Genomic DNA, 27,704 nt, shown 5'->3' on the forward strand with positions numbered 1-27,704 from the left:
TGAGTTTATATAAAATAAGCTGTCTTTATACCAATTATCCACATAGCTAAAGCCTTATTAAATGTATTTATATTTTGGAGTTTCTAAAAAATTGTGCATAAAGGAGGAATTCAGCTCCCCGAAGACATCCAGTCTTTCCATCAGAAGCTTTCCTAAGCAGGTGTAGCTACTCTCTTCATTTGCTTTTCTTCACACTTCAGAAGTTTTACTTCCTTTAAAATACCTAAGCTATTTTAATAGCATGCTCATCACTATCACACAGTCATAACAGAAAACATAGCTATACTTGACTGCATTTTCATCCCTGTTCTTGTCAAATGTGATGTCAAGTGGCAGTTATCACTAGGCACCCGGTCACTGAGGACTAAAATTCGTGACACTACATTTGGCCCCATAGAAACCTTAGAAAAAGATTAACCATATGCTTAAAAACTAGAGAATAAGGATCAAGCTTGCATTTGATAAGCAAGGAAAGACTGTGTACAAAGCTTCTGGAATGCTTGGGTGCGCCATGTGCACTCAAACAATGGCTTGTAGAGTATTTTTCAGCTCCAATTTGATTGTAGATCATTGGTTCCATCACAACTAGCTTGGAATTTTCTCAAATTTAGGTAAATATTCACCGGATATTCAACTAGGATGCAGAGCACATGATTGCCACTGTAATCATCTTTTTGCCTTCTCCAGCTATTTGCAACCCTCTTTCCCCATTGCACTAGAAAGGGAAAAGAAGCCAAAGAGACCAAATAATACCCATCCCCATGGAGCTTTCTCCCCTGCTGCAGGCACTGGGATTTATAATCAAAACTGTCTGGGACACAGACCGCTGCTAGTGTTGCCTGCAATGTTGGCAGGCTGTTAAAGTTACAAAGAGAAAAGTATGTGCCAAAATATGTACTCTAGCTTGCCAAACATATAATCCTGATGCAAACTTCCTGATAGGAAAAGGATTTAATAAATATGAGACAATTTCCTTTTCCCTTTGCTTAGGAGCTATCTTCTTTCCCACATGCTTAAAGTCAGAGAAAAAAAAACAGCACAGCTTCCACACTTAGAAGTACCGTTAGTTCTCTGCATGGAGTACTCAGCTTCACTTGATCAATCATATTTCATATTTTCTTACCAATTTGGATGATGACCACCAGGATAGGCTTTGAAACATAAAGAGTCTGTCTCCCAGTATTCATGAAACACTTGGAAACACACTTGACTGTTAAGTTTGTTTGGTGGATGTGGCCCCAGTTGCTGCCTGGCCCCCTCTACTTTGTGGTCTACTACTAGGCTCTCTCCTGGTCTGAAACAGTAAAGGAATACCGGTGAAGGACTATGGGTTTTGTACTGGAGTCATGGTACTCAAACAGTTGTCCACATACTGAAATATGCTCAGCTTAAGTGTTACTAAGGTAATGATCATGACTGTGTTTTCCCTAACATCCTTCTGCTACTTAACATCTTTTCCTATTTGAAAAGGAAAAAAAGAGGAAATAAGACCTTTTAGTCATTACAAGCTGTCACAGATTTCAGTTGCTAAATAAGATATATTCAGCTGAGTGAACTTAAAAGCTTACAAAAGGATATAGCAAAACAGTTGACATGCTTTTTGGAACAAAAGTCAACAATGTAGAGTTTGCACAGCAGTGAGATTCTGCCTGACAGCAAAACACAGCTCACAAGTAGTCAGTTTTAGCAAAAGTATTAACCATTCTTGAAGCAAAAGAAAAAACACAAACAATTTCATCGAAAGTAAAAAAAAAAAAAAAACAAACAAACAAACAAAAAAAAACAAAACCTGCTGAAGTACTTCAGAAATTCCAGCTGAAACTGGAAACATTAACTTCTGTCTTCCAGTCCATAACTGCCTAGTCTAGTAACTGTACTTTACAAACAGAGCTTAAGCTCCACCTGACATCTCCTCAGGACGTATCTGTACAAATAGTGATCAAAGTGAAACAAAATAGACAAAATCTCTTACCTTCGTTTTAGAAACTAAATCACATAACTTTTTACTTTTAACTACGGACTTAGAAATCACATGCTAGATAAATTTTATACGTATGTACAAACATACACATACGTACACACACACACTTAGGGCAAAACCCATTTTCCTTATTGACTCTTTTGACTAATCCTCCCTTACCCTATTGCTACCATCTGAAATACCTTATACAAGCCTGGAAGCTGGACTTTAGAACCAAATATGTACTCTATATTCTTAGGAGGAGTGCCAAAGTAATCACTGGCAAAATATACACAGACCACACATGGCAGAGCATTAAACAAAGTTGTAGGACCCTCTCTCATTCTAACATACACCAATGAATTCACTGTATATTGAATTCTGGCATCGTGCACGGTTCACAGGTTCATCCAGTTTTAGGGTCCTCTGTACAGAGGAGACATGGATTTACTGAAGCATGTCCAGCAAAGATACTTAAAGGCCTGCAGCATCTGGCATACGAGGAGAGGTCAAGAAAGGTGCAATTGTTTAGCCTGGGAATGAGAATGTTCAAAGGCTGGGAACCTTACCACAGTGTATTAACACCTGATGGGGGTAGCCAAGAAAACAGTCAGGATCAGTGGTACCTAGTGAAATAGCAATAGTGGACACAAATCAAAATTCAAGATTCTAAGATTCTACTTAAATAGGGGAGGAGATGAATCCCTCCCCCTTTTTTTTTTGTTTAAAATTCTAAGGGTCAAGCACTGGGAATAGGTTGTCTAGAGAAACTGTGCAGTTTCTATCCTCAGAAACATTTGAAATCTGACTGGACAAGTTTCCATGACCCTACTTTGATACCTTGAACAGGGGGATTGGACAGGATGATCTCCATAGGTCTCTTCCAGCTTCAATGATTCTATAATTTCCTGGCACAAATAAAATAACTGATCTGTTCTCCAAGGGAAGCAGAAAGAATATGTGAAGTTCAGAAACAAAAAAAAATTAAGAATCCCTACTTCAAATAAGTTAAGAATCTAATCAAATTAAGACCATGATACCAACCATCATCAGATTGTTTTTCACACAACTAAATTTATTAGAAAGTTGCTGAAAAGAAGTTAGCAGAAACAAATCTAGCAACATAAGCCAACTTTGACATTAGATATTAAACAGATAGGGTCTCTAACCCAGTTTATTCAGCTTGAACGACTCGCAAGTTTTGCCTTCTGGTTTTCTTGTCTCCCTGCCACTGTTACACTCAAGATACAAACTGATTCATGCCTTTAACCCCAAATCTTCTGAACTCAGAAATATACAGACAGCTGACCATAGAAGCAAAAACAAAGGGCTGTGAAGCTCTGACTGCTGCAGGCATTTGAACTGGTACTACAGGAAGATATATAAAAAACAACTGTTCCCCAAATTGACAGTTTGATCATTTTGGTCAAGTATTTGTGATGTTTTTTTCAAGTACTCCAACTGACTTAGTTCACACTGATTATCAATGTACCTCAAACATTGCAGCTGACAAACCTGAGAAGACAACTTCAGACAGTCCTTCTGGTATTTTAGCAGCAGCAATTCATCAGGTTACAAATAACCCATGGCATCATTTCCCATCCTCACACTATCACAAGGGCAACAGAATTTGTTGCAGTTTACTTTATTGGGCATGGCGACATGTTAGACAGGAAGCAGAGATCATAACCACTGTGCATGGAAACAAGAAAATATCATGTCCTGAATCAAAAGGTGACCTTTACTCACAGCTGGGTACCCCATCTGCATCTAATCTGAGAACAAATGAGCCATTTTAAAGCTGCAATAATAGTTTTGTCTACATGTGAACATACACCTCTGCCTGTGTCCAAAGCACTTCGGTCTCACTTAGAAGACTGACTGACTATACCAACTTTCACCTATCTTTCTCTTGAACATACAAAGTTCAGTAGGCTATGTTAGAGCTGTTTCTATCATAAAACACTTCAGAGGAGTTCATTTGCAGCCTGTATAGAACACATTACTGAATTCATTTTCTTGATTTAAAGGGAGAAGAAACAAAAGAGTAAATCAAGTTACAGTTCTCTTGACTTTCTAAGGGAAAGAGAAAAAAAGGAAAGCGTCTTTGGCATCTTATTACAAGAACTCAGCAGATCTGATTTAGGACTCTCATAATGGCATCTCAACCTTTTCTGAAAGGTCAGGAGATACCTCATATTTAATGACACCCTACTCTCCTAACGCTCATGTAAGCTACAGAAAAAAACAAAACAGATATAGTCATAAAACCACTTCAAAATATATCACAAAAACATAAAACATATCACAAAATAAAACACCTTCAGAAATCTCTTAATGCTTTCATCTTAGCATTTGAGGGGGGAGGAAGAAAGAATCAATTTTCACTACCCTCCCCAAAAGGCTACTTTCTACCTGTCTGCCAACTACTGTATTTCAACATCCTCATGTGAATTGCTGGTAGGGATTTCAGTAAGTCACTAAACCATTTGATGAACGAACTTTCTTGAACTGAGAAGTCAAACAGCTGAAACATATGATAAGAAGAGGAAGAAATTAGTTTTAGTTAATATTCCTGCATTTCTTACACATTCTTTAAGTCAGCAGCAACAGTCAGCAAAGACATCAGGATGTCTTAGCTTTATAGACAGAGTTAAATGTTTAACAGTCAAAATACCCTACATAAGAAGAGGAAATAAAACTATCTACAGGAAAAAAAGCATCATCAGATCATACATTGCTTGCTGACTCAACTGTCTTGTGAGCAGAAAACCACAATAATGCAGTCATTGCAGTACATCAGACTGTAAGTCCCTTTGACTTCCAACTTTTTCTGAGTTATGCTATTCAAAAAGTAGCTGCTAGTCATACCTTTGAATATCACTATTTGCGCTATGACGCTAAGCAAACAGCCACAAAGACTACTATCTAAAGACAGACAGACTTCCAGCTTTTATGCTAGAAGTGGAATAAGTACAACTAAGTAAAGACTGCAGAACAGAAGACATAAGTGACTAGAGAACAGGGGAGGGAGGCATCATGCAACTTTAGATTCCTCCTATTCCTATCTTCTACCCCAGAAGTTACGCCTTCTTTAATTTGAGAATCAGAAATGGAAAGCTAGTGGAAGTCAAAGCTGGGGAGCTTGTATTTGAGTATGCTCCACACATGCGTTAATTACTTCTTACTATCACCTCTCCCTATGCAGCAGCAAGCTGAGAATTTGAAGACACATTTTGAGGAACCAAACAGAAAGAGCAAACTTGCACACTAGAATCTGTAGGAGTGTTTTGAAGAGTTATAGAAAACAAAGCATGCAATAGGTTGAAACAAGTAACTACAACCAAATCTTGAGAACTGAATATAGTACACATGCTCTTTTGGTTGAAAAGCACCGAATATCTGAGAAACCTCTATCAGAGTATTTTAGCCCTTTGCAGAATTACCAGCCCTTCGGGGTATCAGCATCAAAGGCAGTTTTGTCATGTGAACAACTGCTTACTCTTGAGAAAGAAGCATAGCCTATGGCAGTACTTTTCAAACACAGAGATAGGTCATTAAATGGAAAGGAGGACATACCTCAAATGATAACACATCTCCCTTTCCTCTAGCACAATAAAAGGAATAATTCTTTTCAAAACAAAAGGTGAGAAGCACTAGGTTGGAGCACATTCAGCTTAATTTGATATTACAAAAGAAGAGCCTTTAAATTGTAATCCTGATTATATAAGGCCTATTTTAGATCATCTCATTTGCAGCAATAGTTATGTTGTCCATTCTTAAACAAATAATTCTGAGCTGGCTGTTACAAGTCCAGCTAGAGACCTAAGTGCATTCACCTTCAAATAAAGAAACAAGAAGCCTTTCATACTTGAATAGTGTAGCACTTAAAAATCCCAGCTGTGGGTCAGGTAACTTTTTACTGCTCTCAGCAGAGACAAAGTTACGCCCACCTTTACATCAGACCACTCTCAATTCATTGCAAATGTTTCTTTAGCTAGGACTAGCAGAGAAAAAGCTGTTTTCAATTCTCCAGTAGCTCAGGCCTTTGCAAACAACAGTAGTGTTACTTCAGAGCTAATTCAAGGGGAGAACACAAATGGCAGTGAAGTGGGAAGAAGAACATTATGAAGGCCTTGCACTGAAAGAATGAAGGGGAGAGAAAACAAGGAAATACACCTTTTAAGGATAAATTGAAATGGAGGGGTGAGAAAAGAAATCCAGCTCAAAGGAGTACATCTACTGCTGTAAATAAAAAAAATCAGCTGCTTTATGCCTTCTGGCTTAACCTCCATACAGACTACAGATACTCATCCTCCTACTTTAAAGATCTCTCCCTCTTATTTTCAAGGGCCCATGGTAAGACAAACAGTTCAAAACTACCATACCTACCTATGGACACAGATATCACTACTGTAAAAAGCTCAAATTTAGTATTGAGGAAAAAAAATTACATCTGTTAGTAGCCAAACTTGCTGTTCAAATATTTGCACATGCAAGACAGATATGAACAAAGTTTCACAAGAGGCATGCTATTCTTTAAGCTTAACACAGCAGACAAAGGAATAACAAATCGTAGTCAGGAATGTCTCAAGTATCTCCATCTCCAATTCACCCCTACATAGGAGCACACTTTTCCCCTCTGTACCATCACAGTTCATGTATCATCTCAGACTGATAAAGCTCAGCAAAAATATGCTTTAAAAAAATAAACCACGATTCTACTTTACACTACTGAAAAGTAGAAACAATTATAACTAAGCCTTAAAAATCCATGGTAAAACATGGTTGATTTTACATAAATTAGGTAACTGCTAATACTCTAAAAACATTACGAAACAAGCAACTAAAAAGATGATAGGTAAGATTTCCATTAGAGCAGCATGTTGCTTTTCTAATAAGAATATTTAGTACTTAAGAAGCTTTGCATTGACAGGTAAAATTATTTCATAATTCTGTTTCTCCTACCTTTCACAAAAGAACATATACTGCAGAACTTTCCAACTTTGTAGAGAAACCAAGCATTGCTCATGTGGGAAAGTTACTCAAATCTTTACAACACCAAGAAACTTGATAAGAGAATTTCCACACAATTACTCAAGTACCAGTGACATTCTTGAGTTGCCAGAGTATCCCCCCATAACTGAATACATTTGGCAAAAACACAAATGCACAAAATCAGACATTTTCGTATCTGTGTAACACTACTAGACAATGAGTCATATCTATCATGGAACATCCTAACAATGCTTCAGTATATAGAAGCCCTCTCCCTCAAATCAAGGTGGCACTTTAATTCCTGGAAGTATCACATCTGACAGCGGGCTAATGCCATCACAACACAGTGCTGCACCTGATTCCAACAGATGCTCAGCAGATATAGACTGTGAGGTAACTGGATCAAACATTATTGAGGAAGAACCTGAAACTAGTTAACAGAAGCTGTCTTCTCAATAATAATAATAATAAAGAACTCCATACCCAAGAAAGAGAAAAACTTTGTTTCCCCAAGTAAAAGGGATATTCTTTATTGCAGTTTATACTGGAAACGAAGGTGAGGTAAGAACAAACAAGATTCAACAAGCTGCAGAAAACATGGGCAATAAAGTACTACCTAACACAAAGTTTAGTTCAAAAGGCAGATAAAGCAGTATGTTCCTCTAAATAAAATCTAGGTGCCTACTGCTCTAAGTTACAGCTCAACTAATTACCTATTAAAATAATCCAGGGACACTAAAATTTAGAGGAAAATACATTTTCTACTAGTAAGTTCTCTGAAAGAGGCAAACTAATTCAAAGTGAATTCATATTGAAATAGAGAACTTCCAAGAATAAACACTGCAGAGGCCATTAAAAAACAAGCAAAATGCACATTGAAGAACACAATGAATCCTTAATGTAAATATAAATATTTATGTATTTAGTAAAGTTAGAAACAATAAAACAACACATGAGGACATCAATATGTTTCTCAGTACTGCCTTAAACCATCTTGTGATGGTTAAAACAAAGCATTTTGCCTATTATAAAAATTGGAATAACTTCTTCATATACTGTGCAGTGACACACGAATACTTGAGCCCTGCTCCAACTTTTATCATTCCTCAAAATACTGCAACTCCAGCTTTCAAGTGATACCTCATCAAAAGCACAGTCTAATATTGAAAGAATACAGTCAGAGCAAGGAATTGACCTCCAACATGAGCATGCAAAGTATTAAAAAAGTCTGTATAAAGCCTCCTATTTATCTTCTATAAAAAGTTTTTAAATCAACACTAACTTCACACCAACCAGACTACCTGTAAGTTCTTGAATACAAGCATCTCTTCTAATAACAAACCATGAAATATGCAATAATATACAATCCCTTAACCAAATTACTTTTGTTAGGTGCCTGTTCACTCTGAAATGCAAGTAATTTGTCTACCCTACATCTAGATGACAACTCTTTCCACTACAGTTTTTCCTCGAATGACCAACAACTTCCTGAAACCCTGAGCCCTGATATTTCTTGCAAAGTTTAAAAAAGTGAACCTCAAGAACAGCATCTGCTAGAAGCCAGTAGCCAAGAACAGCTCTAGCCATCACTTAACTCTACAATGCTGACTGCTCCAGATGAAGCTGGTTTTTTTTTTTTGGTTGGTGTTTTTGTTTTTTAAAGAAAAAAAGTTGCATTGAATAAGATCTCCAAGAACGTGTACATTAGGCTCTTTTAATTTGACTTGCTATCATAACTATACGATCATTTTACCAACACATACCTACAGACATGCTTCCTGAGTTATCTGAAACAAAGCTTCAGTCAGGAAAAAAAAAATAAAGATCAGCTGATAAGAAGACAGCATTCTTCCCCCTCAAAAAGCCTCTGCTTTTACCTTCTTTACATAACCAAAGGTCAGAATATATGCACAGAATACACACAAAACAGAACTCCATGATACATATGGAGACCAGAAGTAATGCACGCTCTGGCATCCTATTGTATCAGAGCTAGAATTGCACGAACTTTTTCTTCAGAAAGATTTGTTCCACATTTAATACCTAGTCTCTATTTGAGACTGAAGTTTTCTGTCAGGATAACTGAGCTTGCATGGTCTAAGGATGAAAGCAAAACGTGGGGTTATGTATCTCTTGCTATAAGAAGTGCATGGGTATACAGGAGTGCAGTGGTAAATACCTTTCTGGCTTCAGCCCCACCAGATCATCCAATTCAAGAAGCTGAAAGTTGTATCTGTTATATATGGCTGCTTAAAACTTGCTTAATTCAATACATCATATGCATACTCTCCCCAAGTCAGAGCACTGTGGTTTACTAACATGTTTCATTTTAAGATTTCATTTTGTATTTGGATGAAGTTTTTGAACATAAATCCATAACACTAAGTCATTTTACAGAGCATTTTTATGGAAAACACACCTTTTTTTCCAAGCATTTTCTCATCTACAACACAGGATTGAAGTGCTCCCAGGTTCACTTCTGTAGAGTTTCATTGTTGCTACAGTGCAAGAACAAAGTGCTGGTAATACTGTAAACTCCTCCCTACCCCCAATATTTTCTCACAAGTATTCAGTCTGTATTTTAAGTCATTATTCCATTCTGAAGTTATCCCATGGAAGTTAAATCATACAATGGCCACCGTTGGAAGAGACCTTAAAAATTATCTAACTTCAACCCCTCTGCTATAAGCTGGGATGCCACACACTAGATCAAGTTAGCCAAAGGTCAACATGAATAAATGCCATAAATAACATCTGAGTTTCTGGGATGGTACTACACTAAGATCAAACGTAACAAAAAATGTTTTAATATGGCTAGGTGTTTGTTTCACCTTTTCTCCTGAAAAGAATTACTAGGTGAAGACTGAGTATGGATTTCAGTCTCAGAAGTGTGCATCTTCCTTGAATTAAAAAAAGCGCCAATGTTTGAACAAATTTGGGGAAAAAAGTTACAGTACATCATACTCATCAAAAAAAGTACATCATACTCAGGCATGAGGAAAGAAAAGTAACAGCAAACCATCAGTGTACAGTTCTTAAACACCTCCATAAACATTAGCTGCTTTCTGTAAAACACATCCTTAAGCAAAGAACAAATAGCATGAAAGTAAGTCCAACAGCTTTAGTTAATTAGCATGAGATCCACAAGAGGTTTAATACTATTTTTAATATTAAACACTTGCAATATCTTTGTTGCCTCAGCCTCCACAAAGATTATTCATGGGCTGGAGCACCTCTCCTATGAGGAAAGGCTGAGGGAGGTGGGGTTGTTCAGCCCAGAGAAGAGGCTCTGGGAAGACCTTATAGAGGCCGTTCAGTGCCTAAAGGGGACCTACAAGAAACATGGGGAGGAACTTTGTCAGGGAGTGTGGACAAGGGTAATGGCTATGAAGTAGAAGAGAGTAGGTTTAGATTGGATGTTAGGAGGAAATTCTTCACTCAGAGGATGGTGAGGCACTGGCACAGGCTGCCCAGAGGAGCTGTGGGTGCCCCATCCCTGGAGGTGTTCAAGGCCAGGCTGGATGGGGCTTTGGGCAACCTGGTCTGGTGGGAGGTGTCCCTGCCCATGGCAGCGGGGTTGGAACTAGATGATCTGTAAGGGTCACTTCCAACCCAAACCATTCTATGATTCTGTGCTTATTTGTAAAAAAGGGAGTAGTAACATTGATACATAGCAACCTCAGGCTTGACCTGAGCAGCTGCCTCTCACCATTATGTAGATAACCTCTTGTCAAAGATTACTGCAATACAGAAGCATTGACTAGAGAGGGGACAAAGCAGCCTTAACACCAAATGCTGCCTGAAATAAAAAGTTTATACTGAGACATTCTTTGTGGTTCCAACCCCACCCCCTCCAGACATGATTTGCTTCGGATTCATGGTCTGATAATGCAACATCCTACCAAAAAGAGTACTCAAAAAGCCATACAAGAAAAACAGTCAAGAAAATGAATAATATACAGGCTTACTATTTTGCCACACTTTCATTAGATTGATGGGAGAAGAGCAGCAGTTACAGTATTAACTTAGTACAGCTGCAAAAGGAAGTAACAGAACAGGGAATAAAAGTACAAAAAAGAGCTACTTTCAACAAAGGAAGAAAATTTTCATTTCCAAATAGGGTCTGCAAAGTAGAAAGTACTGTATTCAGAAATTGAAAAAGAACTTTCAGATCCTAAACTGAGATCTTCACACTGAAGTGGTCTTGTATTGTGTTTTTAATTTTTGCAGGATAAAGTCCATATATTCTAAAATATTTTATTAATATTGAGTAACAGAAAGCAATAAAAATGTCTGAACAAATGTGAACCCCAACTGTTCATATTTATAATCACTTTTGAATTTTGTTTTGATTTTCAGAAGTAGTATACATGCTGATTCAACAGTCAGAATTTAAAGCTCCGCCTATGATCCAATTCGAAAACTTGCAATAAGAATATATACTTTAAATCGCATATACGGGATAACAGAGCAATTCAAATTAGAAAAAGCTGTTCTAATCTTCCATTTTTCCATTGTGGTAAGAGATCACATCATGCATTTTAAATGTGCACTGAAGAATGTTATTAAAAATACAAAAACTATGTTCTTAAGATGTTGTAGTCAAATTCTTATCCAGGCCACTAAAAAGAATACCGCATTTACACTCTATACTTCTCAAGCCACAGAAACAGGATAGCAGTAATTTACAGTAAAATCTGGTGTTACATTTAGCTGTACAACACTACTAATTACAGGATAATTTCAACAATAAATATTTGGTTAAACTCTGCTTTGTCATCAGTGCAAGCAATTTAAGCTGAAACTGATCTTTCAGAGAGTCCAAGCTTCTCTTTTGGAGACTATTTTTATTTTCTGGTAACTGAACATCTTTTCCTACAGAACATTTCTCTAGAAATAGTGCTTTGCAAACAGAAAACCACACAGACAATGTTAGAAGTAAAAGAGAAGATTCAAACCTAGAGCAGCAAGGCAATTCATAGTTCCTTTCAAACTGTCCTTAGCTAACCCTATTTTAGTATTCAATGCCAAAGTCTAACAATAATTGACTTTACTGAGCACATAGGCTGCATCACTTAATAACCGTTAGGCAAATCAAAGACAAGCTATATCACACCCTTCTTCTGAAAGCATCCAGGGAGGAAACAGACACAGAAGAGTATCAGCACCATGGTAGGTATTAGATCAAGTAAAACACTTGTGGTTAGGCTTCTGGACACTGTCCGAAGTCTGCAGTTTTACAAAGATCCTCCTGCAATGCACAAGGTCTCTGAAGAGCCAAGCTACTGTTAATGAAGGCACTACACCGATGAACAGCAGTGCTATCTTATCTCCACAGAAAAAAAATACAAAAACACACAAAGAAACCAACATTAAAAAATACTACCTGCTTCTGAGAACATTCAGAGACAGACAATCAGTATTCTATAGAAGAGGCCAACTTAACGGAGGTCAGGCCTTCAGAGCATCTCATACTCCAGCCCAGCCACCAACTCTCATGCCACCACCAAAGGAACTCATGAAATGCAGATCAAAAGGTAGGCATCTGAAACTATCCTTTACAAGATCTCAAAGATTACCTACAATCTAGTCATCTACTCTGATAAGAACGAGAACAGATCCAGACCCAGCTTTCCTCCAGAACTAGGAAAAAGCTGCTACACACAGAACATGCTTTTTGCCTCTCACTAGAGAAACAGTTTTTAGGTTAGTCTATAGTAATTAATCAATACCCTGTTGATACAGTGTTCACACAGCCTGTAAATCTTTACAAAGTTCTCAAGAAATGATGAACTCTAAGGCGGAAAGCAGTCATGAGTAAAATAATATTCACGCAGCAGTTTAGACATATGTCATAATTAAGAAATTAAGGTTTGCTAAAAGTCAAAGTACTTACTGTATCATTAATATGTTCTTGTCTGTGAAATATTACAAAGTTGCTACATTTAACCATGTAAATTTATCACATTAACAGCAAAAACATTTATAAGAACTTGAAAAAGAACACAGAACATCTGCTATTTAGAAAATTCCTATAGTGAATTTTCTCATATTAAAAACAAAAGAAACTAAAAAGTTACAAGTTACCTTTAACTCCAATAAAAGCCTTGAAGACTGGCAAAGTACAATCAACTATGACAACTGGATAACAGCCCAATATCTTCTTTATCTGTAAGAGAATCTGGAATTAGATTTGTAGTCAAATTACACCAACCATCACCCCACTAACTGATTTAGAAAACCAGAAAAGTGAAGTTGTGCTTAAATGAGAAATAACTAAGATGTTAACATCCCTATAAATACTAAGAGGGTTAAAAACGCTAACTCAACTTGAACTCTCATTGTATCTGTTTTCAAAAGTGTGTGAGTGTGGCAGTTAATAATAAAGTCTAACTCTTGAAGTCAAGAAGAGACATCTTCCATCTAGAAAGATGGAAATAACCCCTTACAATGCAATTTGACTTCTTGTATAATCCAGGCTATAACACAATCACACATTCCCACATCCCCTTTTCTTGCTTCCATCCCCTTTTTATGTCAGGCAATTGTGCAAGCATACAATGAGCAGTTTTCCAGTACAGCTTTTTCTGGGTTCATTCTGCTTGTAGTGAGGACAAAAACCCACCTTCCCCCTCCTCATCTACCCTCAACAACATAAGATCACTTCCAGAATGAAACCACCGTTTGAATTGGTACATCTTTCTCAGGAAGTATTTAACCTTACTTTTAAAATACCTAACAGTAGTAAATACACTATACACAACCTTTGATAACAGTTCTGCCCTACTGAAATCTAAAGCAATAAACGGAAATGTAGAAAACTTGTTCTCTCTTAATAGAGGAATACTGTATACTATAGACATAACTGTAAGGAGCATAAGCTGTTTAGATTCTCTTTCTAGATAGTGAATCCTTTCATAGCCACTACTAGCTGTGTCTATCAGTCTTTGATTTTGTTCGCTCCCCTATTAACACTTGAATAAATCAATCTTCTGTACTGAGACATGCTTCCCAGTTCTTGCAACACTTTAAAATCTTTCCAATTTTTCTTACAATATTATCACATTGCAGAAGTTCGATGCCATAAGTGAATGCAGAATTCAAAAAGTAATCCCATAAGCACCAAATTCAGAGTAGAAAGATTATATTGTTTTGTCATATATCTTATATGCCATTTAAAAAACTAGTTTGATTTTTTTTAAAAACAATGCCTTACAAAGAGCTTACACTTAAATGACTATCAGCAACAACCCACAAAACCACCTTTGAAAGTCTTCAAATGTTCCCAGAATGCTTTCCTGTTCTTCCCCATGACCTGTGCTCATCATCCTTAAAGGTATGACTCAGGAATGGGCCACATGAAAAATGCATGTTTTGTCTATATCTACCACAAATGATTCACATCATATTGAATACAGTAATACAATCATTCTCCAGGTTATCCCCCTGAATAAGAACAATTTAACTCCACAGTATTCTGAGCATCTGAGTTGGAAGGGATCCACAAGGATCGAGTCCAACTCCTGGATCCCAAAAGGACCACCCAAAAAATCCAATCACTTGTCCAAGAGCGTTGTCCAAATACTTCTTGAACTCTGTCAGGCTCAGTGCCGTGACCACTGCTGTAGGGAGCCTGTGCCAGTGCCTGACCACCCTCTCCATAGCTTGTCCCCAGGAAGACATCAACAGGTCAGACTGGCTACAAAGAGCCATATTTATTTGCACCTACTTTTAAAGCCACATCAAGAAGAAGTGGTAATAAAGTAGAAATTTCTTATGGATTAACTGCAGTTGCCGGAGACTTATGAAATTAGAGGTGGAACAAAATGTGTATTTCCAAAGAAATGAAGCCTCTAAGTCTATTCCATATCTTAAGTTTGCACTCCTCTTCACTTCCAGCATGCATACACACAACACATACTTTTGAAAGTCTCGCCTAGACCTTTCTAAGTGAAGTTACTACAGCACAAACTCCTCTGCCACGGGTACAAGCTGTTGATGTAAACAGAGACCCACAGCCTCTGAGAACCAGGAAGGGAAGGTCTATTCTAGGCTCAAAAGGAATCAAACTCAGCAGAAAGCTGCAATTCAAGCAAGAGAAAGCAGCTCAGCTTCTCACCATAGAGGTTAACACCAGACAGAAAACAGCACGGTAAGCAGAAACAAACTTGTTGGAGAGGGGGAGAGCAGTGAGTGAAACAGAGCCCCTCAGCCGAGCGCCCTTCTGGGGCCATTCTGGAGTAACGGAGGACGGCACCACACAGCACCCGCTCTGCAACAGGCTGGCTTAAGGGCCGCGTCCATCTCCCATTCGAAACTTTAAAATATCACTCCAAAGAGAGCAACTTTAATAGTAAATAGTCAAAAAGTGAAGCAGCATTTTATCATTTCAGACCCTCCAGGTCCGGAAGTTTTTGAGAGCTTGCTGAAGGCTAGGCTTTGGAGGACTACGTGCTTGTAGCATGGTACTCACACTCTGTTTGGGAGCACACATGCTAGCAGGCAGGAAAACAAGGCAATAAAGCACTACGTGTCAATGAAAAAGCTATAAATTACACATTTTTAATTAAAAATGGGTCTCGGACAGCTTTATAAGCAGAAAGAGCATCCTAATTGAGCTGTTTGCTCGCCGTCACTAATATCAAAGCGCCTCGCCCTGAATTTCCTCCCTTGCCGGCTGCTAACTGCTCCCTGCCAGTGCCCATTTCGGACCCCGCTGCTGGAACCCGCAACCACCCGGCTGACAGCCCCGCACACCGGCTCCTTCTCGGGGATCACCCACAAGCAGCCCCCAGCCCCCCCAGCCTCACAGCCCGACTCCCCGTGTCCCGGGGCAGGCGACCAGCACCCCGCAGCCCCCCACCTCCACCCCCACACTCCCGTCCCTAACCCCCCCCGCGCCCCTCCAGCCGGCCCCTGCGCGCAGAGGGGCGAGCCCTCGGGCGCACCCCCTCCCCGCCGCTCCGGACGCGCTTCCCCGGGGCCGCTGCCGCCCCCTGCCGTCCCCGCTGCTCCCCCGGTTCTGACAGCGCCCGGCCGGGCCGGGCCGGCGGCTCGGGGAGGGGCGGGGAGCGGGCAGCGCCCCCCTCCCGCCGCCCCCGCGCCTCACCGAGGCGCCCCCGCCCCGCGCAGCCGTTACCTGCCGGCCCAACGGCCGCCCAACGCTCGCGCTGCCGCGCAGAGTCCCCCCCAGCCGCGGCCGGCGGCGCAGCCCGGGAGAAAACCCCGCGCGCCCCGCCCCCCGGCCAATCAGCGCCCGCGCCACGCCTCCCGCCACGCCTCGGCCGCGCCTACTCGCCGGAGGGGCCGCCCCGCACCCTGCGCCTTGCTTCTATTGGCTCTGGGGACCGTCAATCAAGGGAGATGCCCCGCCCAGCATCCCGCGCCCCATCCCAACGGCTGCAAGCCGCTGAGGGACGGGGCGGGGCGGGGCGGGGCGGGGCAGGGGCAGGGGCTGCCTCTGTGGTGCACAGGATAGATGCCCTGGTCTGGGGATAGCCGGGCAGAAATAGGAGCCATTTTCTGTGTCATCCCCATGGCATTTCTGGGGAAACTAGAATTAGATGGGAAGGGAAAGCAGGATCACGGCTAAGGCTGCCGAGTGTTCACAGAATCACAGAATCACAGAATCACAGAATCACAGAATGTCTAGGTTGGAAGAGACCTCAAGATCATCGAGTCCAACCTCTGACCTAACACTAACAGTCCCCACTAAACCATATCCCTAAGCTAAGTTGTTTTAAGGACTGCTAAGAACTCCCCATAACTCAACTTTATTGGAGATTTCTGTGTGGTGCTGTGCGCCGCATCGCCTGAATCATACTGTGCAAAGGGATTTGTCTTCACAATGACAGTTGTAGGATGCCAGGATCTCATTTAGAGTAGCTTACTGAAAATTAAGTCGATGGGCAATGTACCATAAAAATTCTGGGCATTTTGCAATGCTTAAGATGGAGAAATCAATTAGACACCTAGGACTGATGAGCACCCTGTCTTTAACCTTGGTGCTTCAGAAGTAAAAGCAACCCCACAGCTCATGGGACTGCTATTAAAGGAAATTAATGTGAGCACACAGAGGAGCAGTGAGCCACTGATGATCAGAGAGGAAGCAGTATGGGGTGGGTGTCTGTGCTTCAGTCAGCGCTGTTCCACACACAGTGGAAGAGGTTAGGGACCGATAATTAAAGAGTGGATTATAATGCGTTTGCACAAGCAATGTGAATTCTGGCATTTACTAGGTGTGATGCTTGATGTTGTAATCTTCATATTTCATTATAGTGTACAATTGAAATAAAGCTAAATTCAGATTTTTCAATATCTCTGGGTCCACGCTCAGAAACAGAATTTGAAAAAGCCTTTGACTCTTTCAAAGAGGGGACGAAGCATAACTTTTCAAGAGAATCAGTCACTGTGGTTCTTTCTTTGATATGGCAGGTGCTGAAATTACCACAGCACCAGCTGGATTAGGTTTGCGCTCCTAAAGGCTTTTAATATTCAGAATGGTCTCCAAAACTGTATATGTGATCTTCTCTAACCTGTTCCTGACGTGCTTTAATATCTCTGAGCATGAAGGAATGACAGCAGAATATGGTCCAGTTCCTCAAGAAAGTAACACAGCAGCTTCAGGTGCCGTCATAAAAACAGCAACTGCTACCTTTGGAGGCTTAATTTACAGATGCAATTGGAGACTCTTGGTCTGTGCAGCCTTCTAAGGCTACCTGAGTTTCCATGATCCAGTTTGCTTTTTCTCGCTATTGCTAGCAATTGTTTGGCTGCCAGTGTTTAATGCCATTGGCCTGAGCAAGTTTAATTGGCACAGGACTAAAAACAGCTGTGCCTGCAACGATCTCATCTTCAGCAAGGTTCCCAGTGCTGCTAAAACTAATGGAAATGCCTGTAGTGAAATTTGCCCAGATTAGAAAATTCAGGAAGACTGTAAAAGAAACAGCTTCTGACTTGCCTCTTTTTGCTGCTTTCCTCAGACAGCCTCAGACACTGCTCCTGAGAAGCCCAGTCAGGAACACCCCCAGAGAGGTTTATGTACTCCGATGTTTATTCTCACGCTGGTTTTAGGCCGTTTGTTTCTGGAAAAATCTGCTGCCTTATAACAAACTTCCCTTCTTCTCTGGTGCATAAGTTTAGGAAAGTGAATAGCCTGGCAGCTTCATTGGTTTTAAAAACCATGTTGATTTTATTTAAAGCATAGAAAAAATTGAATACAATTTTCAGTGTCTGCTCTTTTATTATGGGATGTATATGGCCTAAGGAGTAGAGGATGTAGGCAATTTCATAAGCACAGTAATGAAACATCTGGGTGGTCAAATGTCATTCCATCTACGTGACAGGTGGTCATTTTCCTAGGCTGCTAACTTTTAGATGTATTGCTGCAGTTCTAGCACCAGAGAAATGTCAGTAATACCATCTTAAATATTCTCCACTACCCTCTCTCCACTCTTCTGAGTTTTTATCTAAATTTTGTGTAGGTACTGCAGTGAAAAGAGCACTCTGTTGTTGCATTCAGTATGCAAAATTTCTTGGAAGTGCTGATACAACCAAAGCACCATTTAACAGAAATAAAGACGGCAGCAATACAGCTGAATGCAAACAGCAAATTCTGAACCTCACATTGGAGCTGCTGTTTGTACAGATGAGAGCTCTGTAGTAAAAAGGCTGTTTGCTCAACTCTTGCCAGCAGGCTTCTCAGCTTTACCTTCATGATATTAATTTAACTTCTCTTTTATAATGTTTGTCCTGCGAAGACTTCACATTAGCCTGGCGGCACAGCTATCAGCAGCATCTGTTACAAGGGAAAATAAATGAGGAAAAAATATTCATTTCCAATTATAAACTTTAAGATGTCAAAAGAAAACAAAACATAAGGAAAAATAGTCACGTTGCCTTAGTTGTATGTAGGGATTTCTCCATTTTAGAGATTTTGAAGAAGGAACAAATGAAAAAATATTCCAAGTAATGGCTGAAGCAAGTAAACATCCTAGCAGTAAAATTGCATCATCTATTCCTAGGATGATCATGTAACTACTGTTGATTTTTAATTATTTTAAATTTAATTATTCAGCACCACCATTATTCAGCGGTTTTAAATGAATAAAACTGAGTGATTACTGGTCCTGAAAAAGTGTATCGCTCCTTGTTCCACTAAGTTTCCTTATAAATGGGAATAAGTTTCTAGAAGGCAGCTCTCTGGAGGGGAAATCTCTCTCTCGCCTTTTTTTAATCCAGAGGTCAGTTTTGTGGCATGTTTGCTGGCATTCAGAAAGGTTCCAAGGAACTGGAAAAGCGGGTGAAAATATCTTCCATGATTAACAGAAAACGTGCTACCACACACAAAATATGCTCTAGGAGAAGAAGTTTATTGTACTTGAAACTTTACTGTGATAAACCTGCATTCCTGATGAAGCTGCTCTTCATGGACAGACTTTTAGACCTATGGGCACAGGAGGGTTTGTGTGCGCAGCAACGTGAGGTGTGTGCAGTGTCTCAGGGTTACACAATCTATGTGCGCTCACAAAGTGATGTGAAAGGCACGCGTCAGCATCACAGGAGTGGATGTTGCCACTGCGTTTGATTGCTGGTCAAGGAATGTCACTTCCAAACGTGTGATTCTTGCTTTGCGTTTCTGGCAGTAGAACAGTGCAGTGGATTAACTCTGGCCTCAGATTTTGACACATCAGATAGAGCCCAAAACAAGAGACAGATTATATTGCTCTAGTGTGAAGGCATGACTTTTCTCACTCCCCAGCCATGGTGCTGACAGGAGGGACAAATGCAATAATCCCACCCTGACAGTTCTTACATGATGATTGGAAACCGATAAATATAATTGAAGGGTTTTGAAGTGATTAAGATTCCAATCTTGCAGACACGACTGGTTAAAGGACTCACTGCTGCGAGTGCACCTTCTGAATTGCTAGGATTCTTTTTGGTTACTGCTACCCTGCCTTGAGGACTGTCCTCAAGTTAGGACATATTGCCTCTGTCAAGGGAGACGTTGAATGTCAGACCCTACCATTAAGGAAAAAAAGCTTACTTTTATCTCTGGCACAGCATAAGGGACTCCGTGTCTTTTACTGCAGTAGAAATTGTTAGTTACGAGTGTTAAATGAAAAATAAAATAAAATAAAATAAAATAAAATAAAATAAAATAAAATAAAATAAAATAAAATAAAATAAAATAAAATAAAATAAAATAAAATAAAAAGCCAGAAGATGAGCAACGTGTGATGCAAGCTAAATACAATTAATTTAAACCCTTTGCTCAACTGAATGTTGTCAGTGAAATTGGTACCCGTAGGTGATATTTGTCTTTTATCTCTAGACTTCCCATTTGTTTGATTCAGCAGTGTTGTTAAGTGTCAAAATCAACCCCACGACATGAATTCCCCCAAACGGTAAAAAAGCCAAGTAACAGTTCAAAGTGACTGCTGATGTGAAAAGCCTGTGTTCTCTTGATGTTGCTGCTTGGCATTGCTACAGACTGGGTAGTGAAGCGGATAACAAATATTGGCATGGGTAAGTGGCAAGTGTCGCTGAAGACCTAGATTTTGTTCTGCAAGCAAACATCCACAACACGCAGAAAGATCCAACCTGGCAGGCAAACCGGGCCTCGGGATCAGCTACGCCAAAAGAAATGTAGTTGAAACATTTTTGTGTGGTAATGAAGTAGAGGAGAAAAAAACCATTAAGAAAGAAAAGAATTATTTCACAGCTGAACCATTACAAACAAAGGGAACTCCAGAAAATAAATAAATAAATAAAATAATAAAAGCAAGGGATGTGTGTTTTTTGTAGTTCAGTAAAAATATTGCTGCCAATCTGGAGTTTCTATGGCAAAGCTGATAATTCTCAGTTCAAATACAATCTCTGTTAACACCTCACAGTTCTAAAATGTTTCTAATTGTACCTAATTTTTTAAGTACTTCTGAAAACTTCTGGACTCTGGCTGGAGAGAACCTGTCTTCAGAACATGAAAAGCCGTGATAGATCCATTTGGCACATACACACTAGCTGCAGCTATTAGTTGTAAAGCCATAAAGTGAAAGGCATTTGGCATGAGTGAATGATCACTGCACAAAGAGGGCAAAACAGCCAGCTCGGTCCTACGCTGGAGAAGAAAGGAGCTGAACATAAAAGAGAGAGTTGGAAAAAATGCTGCCTGCTTGAGACTTCAATGTTCATGTGGAAAGGATTAGATGAAATGGATATATGTGCATTAACAATAATAATGTTCTGACTTCTATACGTCCCACAGCTATCTCATTAAGGTAACAGAAGGAAGCAGCCTCTGTGTTCTCTGTGCAGGGATGTGCATAGCTGCTATTGCCTCATCAGGAGATCTCTGTGTGCCTGTACGGCCTCTGATCTCCACTCCTGCTTTAAGAGTACTTTGCTGTAAAAGCGTGCAGACCATGCTAATCTGTTCTCCTCCTGAGGGTAAAGATTTTCTTGATTTGACTTTGCAATTTCAGAGCGAGTGAGAGAGCGCTCACTTTGCTGACAAAAGCTATGGATAATTATTACAACTGAAGGAAAATGTAATGCGGCTGATAAATGGTATCTTGGAAAAAATGTATGCTGGAAAGTCTGATTTTTTATTTATATTGGAGCCCCATGAGAGCTGTACCAAATAGGCTCAGAAATTGATGTCACCAGCGTAGTACCTATCATACCTATTCCTAAAATTGTCGAGTTAAAGAATCTGTGACCAAGCTGTGGGCAACCTTACCACTCAACTAAATTTGAAAAAAATGAGGCTAATTATAACTCAGTGTAAATCACCTCATAGGAATGGACTCCCCAGGAGTCTTTAAAGAAGTTCTTGTGATCCGCATCCTATGCTAGGAAGACAAAGAATGCTTTCAAAAGAGCGTAGTGCAACATGACATCACGCAAGGGCAGAAAGTGACGTTAATTGGATGAGTTGCATGTTAAACCCACAACTCTTCACAGGAGTCTTGGCCTTATTATTCCAACAAAGAAACAAATCAGAGTACACATATCAATATTTGTGCAGGAATAAAGCCAAGTCCCTGCAAGAGTTTTGAGTAGAATATTTCTTTACATTTCCTATTGCTTTCTAAAATGTTTTAAGTTTCTATAACTCACTGGCTTTATCTTCCTGCAAAGTTTACGAAACTTTCCAAAAAAGTTAAAAACAGTTCAAAATCAAATTCGATCCCTCTTTAAAAAAAAAAAGCAAACCAATCAAAGAAACAAAAAAAACACCACGTAAAAAAAAAAAAAAAAAAAAAAAAAGCAAACAGCAGTAGTACCTCTATGTTTCTTCTCCTCACAATTATAGTAAAGAAGGAAAAACACAAATTTGATACCTTACCCAGCTACTTACCTGTTTCCTGAGAGCTAAAGTTAAATATATATATACATATAATAATAATAATAAAAACTTTTTGCTTTCTCTCTGCTACTCTTCTTCAGGATGTGTGCTGAGGATCTTCTGCAGCAAGATTTCCCAAGCCACAGAGTATTTTGGTGTGGGTCACCTCCCATTTCATTTGTGGAACAAGCAGGGACAACCACATAACTGCTCCAATGGAAAAGTAACCGTAAGAAGATACTGAGTCACTCCTAACCATTGCAGCTGTGGTTCTGGCCTTCACTTGCACCGGGAGAACAGTGCATACAAGAGGCTGTTAAGATACATGTTTCTGTCCTGTTCCAAGTGCTTAGACAATATTCCCAACTTTTCTTTTCCTGGCTACTCCTCATAATATCTGGAAGCAAGGAGGCAGCATTATGCATCCTATCAATTATCTACAGACCATTAGAAAATTGCCTGCAGATCCCATCTTGGAGATTGCTACTGCAGAAAACACTGCGAGGCTGTGTTTCTGTAGCTGTAGTGAGTCCACTTCACTTGGTCATGACATAGCACTTCTCCAATAGTTCAAGCTTATTGATATCTCACTCTATTGTGATAAAGATCCAGATATTTCTGGAAATATCCTTTTTTTTTTTTCCCTTTTTTTTTTCACTAGTATTAGTAGGGCAACCCGGCTCCTCCTGCATTGTAGTCCTCACGATGTGACGACTGTCCCACATTTGTGTAAGCTTTTCATAGGGCTAATTAATAGGGAGTGCATTTGTAGCAGATGACAAAGAAAATTCAGGTTGGAGTTTGTATGTGAAAATAATGTAAAGTTTCTTGATTAGCAAGATTTTTTGTTGTTGGTTTTTGTTGTCGTTTTTGTTTTGTTTTGTTTTCCATCAAAACATGCCACTGGAATCGCAGCATGTTCTGTGTATTTAGTGACACTTCATCACAACTAAGAGATTTTTTTTCTTCCAAGTTACTGCCTTTTTCTTGGTGCAGTCTCGGTGCTCCTCCCATAGTTTATGCACATATTTTTCTACAGTTCTGTGTGTTTCTGTAAGCACACACTTCCAGCATCTCTGAACTTTCTTCCCAGGATGTGTCCCAAGCGTTAGGGGTGAAGCAGTCAAGTGATTTAACACACACGGGTTCAGGTAGGGTGTGCCCAGAGGAGGGAACGCAGCCCACCCAAGTCTGAGCCTGTGAACGCCAAGTTAAGTCCATTTACTAGCAGGCTTTTTCCCTTTACCCCCCCAACAAAACATATAATCAAAAGGTGAAGAGTTCAGTTATGAAACAAACAGGACTCCTTTAAAAATATGTTGCTGGCTGTGGCCAAAGACAGGCCATGATGTCATTGGGTGGGAACTTCCCCTCGCTGCATGCAGGCAGCGCAGGAGGGATGCGGGGCTAGTCGTGAATAAATCCTGGGGGCCGTTTGAACATATTCTGGCTTTTTGTTAGAGCTAATTTGCAATATCACCCACTTACTGTTTTATATCTTTAACTCTTGTTCATCTGCCATAAATCGGGGCCCGCAAGATTTTCCATGCCTAGCCATGCTGCTCTTACACACAGACTGAAAGCTAATCTGATTTGCAAAGTTGTCAATCACAGCATCGATTAGGTGGTAAATAATGGTGCTAATGCAATCGTGAAATGGCAAGCAGCTTCTGCAATGTTTTCTTTGAATAGCTTGTTGGGTCCCATCTGTATTACAACCGCAGCGGATTCGGGGAACCCGGTTGTTGACAAGTTACCCTATAACTGGGTTTTAACATTTGTATTGATTGGCCCAGGGCTGCTAAGACCTCACAGTGCTGCAGACCTTTAGGTACATAGTTCATATTTTTTTGTCTGTTTGCAGAGCTAGAAGCTAGTTTTGCCCACAAGAGGTTTCCTGTGCAGCCAGCTAGCCCTAGACACCTTGATAGGAAACTCCCTGAGAAAAGGTCATGTGCACTATTGCCAGCAAAGGTGTCAGAAAAATGTATTTTAAAGAAAAAATTGTTACTTACATCAATGTCTCTAATTCTTGTTGTTCCACATAAGACACTAATTGTTGTAAAAGAAACAAAAGTCAAATCCTGGCTCCACTTCATCACTAAGAAACAACCTCTCTTGACACCACTGGGGCCTGAATTTTATATTTTTTTATTGAAAAATGGCCAAGCAGGACAAAGCATCCCCTTACTTGTGAGAGCTTAGATAAAAATAAGTTGAACAAGCAAATTAACCTTTTTTTTTTTTTTTTCCTGCTTCTATATGTGCATTTGTCTGTATCATTAAACTTTCATGCAGTGCTTTTTTTGTTGTTGTTGTTTGTTTTGTTTTGTTCTGTTTTTTACCAAAAGAACAGGATTAATGATAGAAGCTTTATTGACCTGTGCTGAATTATATGCAGATATGTTTGAGAGACATCCTGTTATAACATACGACTCCTTTACATTTTGCTGTTCCCAGGAATAATGGAAAAAATATTCCATTTTTAAAGAGTTTGATTTTTCAATTTCACATATATGATTTTTTCTTTAAATTGTACTCAAGAATAAAAAGTGAATAACAAACAGCTTCACAATTGGCATTGCTTTTCAAAGAAATCTGTTACCATTTTTCAAGTACTGTATTCACAAAGGTCAATATACTCAACATGCACAGACTCATTGTTTGAACCTACAGAGTGCTGAGGGAAAAATGTGCATCACAGAGAGCTAATCTCTTCAACATCATCTATCTCAAGTGTTTGCCTCAGGTCATTCTTCGGTTTAAAAAAACCCTACCATGTATAGTCATGACCTTGCCGCAACATTTGTTATGTTTGTATCAAAAATAATGAATATCCGAATTTTCAGCAAAATTCAAATTTGCTTGACCTAAAGTCAAAGGCTTCACACTCTTCTTTTTTCAGTATAGACTATTCATTTTGTTTCTTGAAAGGAAGAAATGACAACTAATATGAATACTGGGCCTGGTTATTCAGTTCCAAGTTCTTTAATGTAACACGTATTTATAGTGTTTAATTAGAATGGTTACTGTACTGATATTTTATCATGCTACTACCTTTGATTGTTATTGATAAGACTTTTAGCATTACTAAAGTTTTCTACAAGTGAAAGCATCCTTTGCTGTTAAAAACTGACGTGTCTAGTTGAGTCAATAGTGGAAGATGTGGTTACCCTTTCTGCAGTTTTAGATGCACGTGAATTAGTCAGTGTTGTTAATCATCATGTGAGTTTAAACTTTCTGTATAAAATCAAAGGCCAGTAGTCACAAAACATGCTTTTTAACCTCTCTACTGTTTTCCCCAGAGTGTCAGGAACCACCTCTTGCACTGAAGGTCTGCCTCACACACGCAGCCCCATGCATCTGTTCAGGCTGTGCTTATGGCTGGGCAGAGTTCCTTGCCCTTTCCACAAGCACCGAGTCTCCTCACTTTAAACTGATTTAATGCATCTGTACAGCAGGGATGTACTAGGTACCGATTCCAGGGAGACCATGCGCGCAATTCTCTGATCAGAGAAGGCCTACAGCAGCTTTTGAAAGAGAAGTGATAGCAACATCGGTGTCACTGGTAATGTCCTTTGGAGGCAGGCAGAGCAGCAGAGCCGCTGGCAGCTCCTTGCACAGATTCTCCCCACTACCGAGGGAGTAGGTGAGCCCACAGCGAGATACGGCTCTGTGGTGAGTGACTTCCCCTCGAATGCCCTCCTGGTCCCTAATCCACCAACCCTGCTAATCTGTGCTGGGGCTGCCCTGCATTATTGTGGATTAGCAAAGTTCTGCTATATCATATAGCATATTATGCACTGTTTGCACAGCCTATGGAATTTAATCCATCAGTCTGTAATCTCAAGTACTGGCAGCCTTATTTAGTACAGGTATAAAAAGCATAAGTATAAAAAATAATTATAAATAACTTTTGTCTACTTTAGAGTTCTAGACAGCATACTGCATGCATACCTTATTGCCAAGGTTTTTCACAAGCTTGCAGAGAAAGGCTAAATGCCTCATGGCACATTCATCTCTTGCCTTGTACCCTGGCAGTCCCTCACAAGGAGTTTGCCTGGATTCGCCTTTATCCCACATCCTTTTTCCAGTTCCTTGGCACCAGCCTAGCAAGGTTAAGTATTCTCCCTCTCTGAACAAAACCAGTAAGGCTCTCTCCTACAGGAGGCTTGACAGTCTTTGTGTCTCTTCTCCTACAGACTTCAGTCTCCCTGTTTTTGTAAGGTCTACCAGTAATCTGGCAAGCGTGGCTCTGTTAACAAGTGGTCATGATTAGTTGAAAAGGAGGAGCAATTTACAGGACCCACTGAGTTCCTGTAATGTCATGGTTTGTTGGCTCTCCTCCCTACCTACCACCATGATATTGCCCATTCTCCTCCCGTTCTCCATGGTATACAGTCTCATGGACATAGCCACTATGGGAAAGCACCAATGCAAACGCAAAATCAGAGCTGCAGTCAGACCTAGATGAGGCCAGCAGCACTGAACAATGTTCTCCAGCTCTTTAGGAAGGACTGGAGCCATGGAAGTGCAAGACCTGGGGAGGAGTGATCCACTCCGCCAGGGCCCAGACAGGGCACCCCATGTGAAACACTGCTCCTATTAAAACTTGTACCTCACTCAGGATCGCCTCTCCCACCTGCAGCCTCTGCTCGCTCACCTTTTCACAGTCTGATTTGCCAACGCTGTATTTGATTCCCGCTCTCTGTCAGTGCTAAAACACGTGGCAGGTAGCAGGGACAAGGAGTAGGGAGGACTCTGAAGCCAGTGAGAAGGTGCAAGCCTGAGTCATAGGGAAGAGGAATTTATGTGACAGTGAACTACCAGTCCCTGCAGTACAGTCTTCAGCAGTAACACTAATTTCACTACTGACAAATTGCTGCAATTCCTATACAACAGGTTATTCACTTCTCTGGGTACTCAAGCGGCTTGCTATACTCTACGCACCATACTTCATATTCAGACTTAGAACCAAAAACAAGGCCTTTCTTTTCTGATATGGATGAACTTGTAATTTTCTTCTTTTTAAAAAACTAATTTACTTATTGATTACAGGTATCTGAAGTGCTGTAAATGAAGGCAGGATGCCACGTCACACAGATGGGTTGTGTGCTCTGTGAATATCTGGATTACTGCCATCAGGGTGCCTGGAGATTTTACCTACCCCTATCTCCTCCCCTTCCCACTCCATCAGTTGCTTGTTTTGTGGTGCACGACTGCCATGGGAAGCTGACTTTACAAATACAAAATAGATCCAGGACCACAGCAAGTTTTAGTACTGGGATGATGCACCCGTGGAACCAAACACAGTAACACCTATTGAAGTTGATATGCTTGTTGAAGCATTTTTTTTCTGTTGACTTCAAGCAATCTTGGAGAGGCTTCTGTAAT

The 27,704-nt window shown here is 40.1% G+C and overlaps 1 protein-coding gene across 7 annotated transcripts in view; it reads right to left on the reverse strand.

The window, feature by feature from the left end:
- Positions 1 to 16,174, reverse strand: part of EPB41L2 (erythrocyte membrane protein band 4.1 like 2) — a 107,891-nt gene extending 91,717 nt beyond the window's left edge. For 6 of the 7 annotated variants that reach the window (XM_082756126.1, XM_082756125.1, XM_082756124.1 and 3 more), the window contains exons 1-2: positions 16,098 to 16,174; positions 13,046 to 13,127 (exon numbers count right to left, since the gene is read on the reverse strand). The gene's annotated coding sequence lies outside the window, so the exon portion shown is untranslated. The remainder of the gene's footprint in view (positions 1 to 13,045; positions 13,128 to 16,097) is intronic. The other variant, XM_082756121.1, reaches the window with a different exon arrangement.
- Between the last annotated feature and the right edge of the window lie 11,530 nt (positions 16,175 to 27,704).

The sequence above is a fragment of the Aythya marila genome (assembly GCF_965140915.1).
Source record: "Aythya marila genome assembly, chromosome: 3".
In the NCBI taxonomy this organism is placed as follows: Eukaryota; Metazoa; Chordata; class Aves; order Anseriformes; family Anatidae; genus Aythya; species Aythya marila.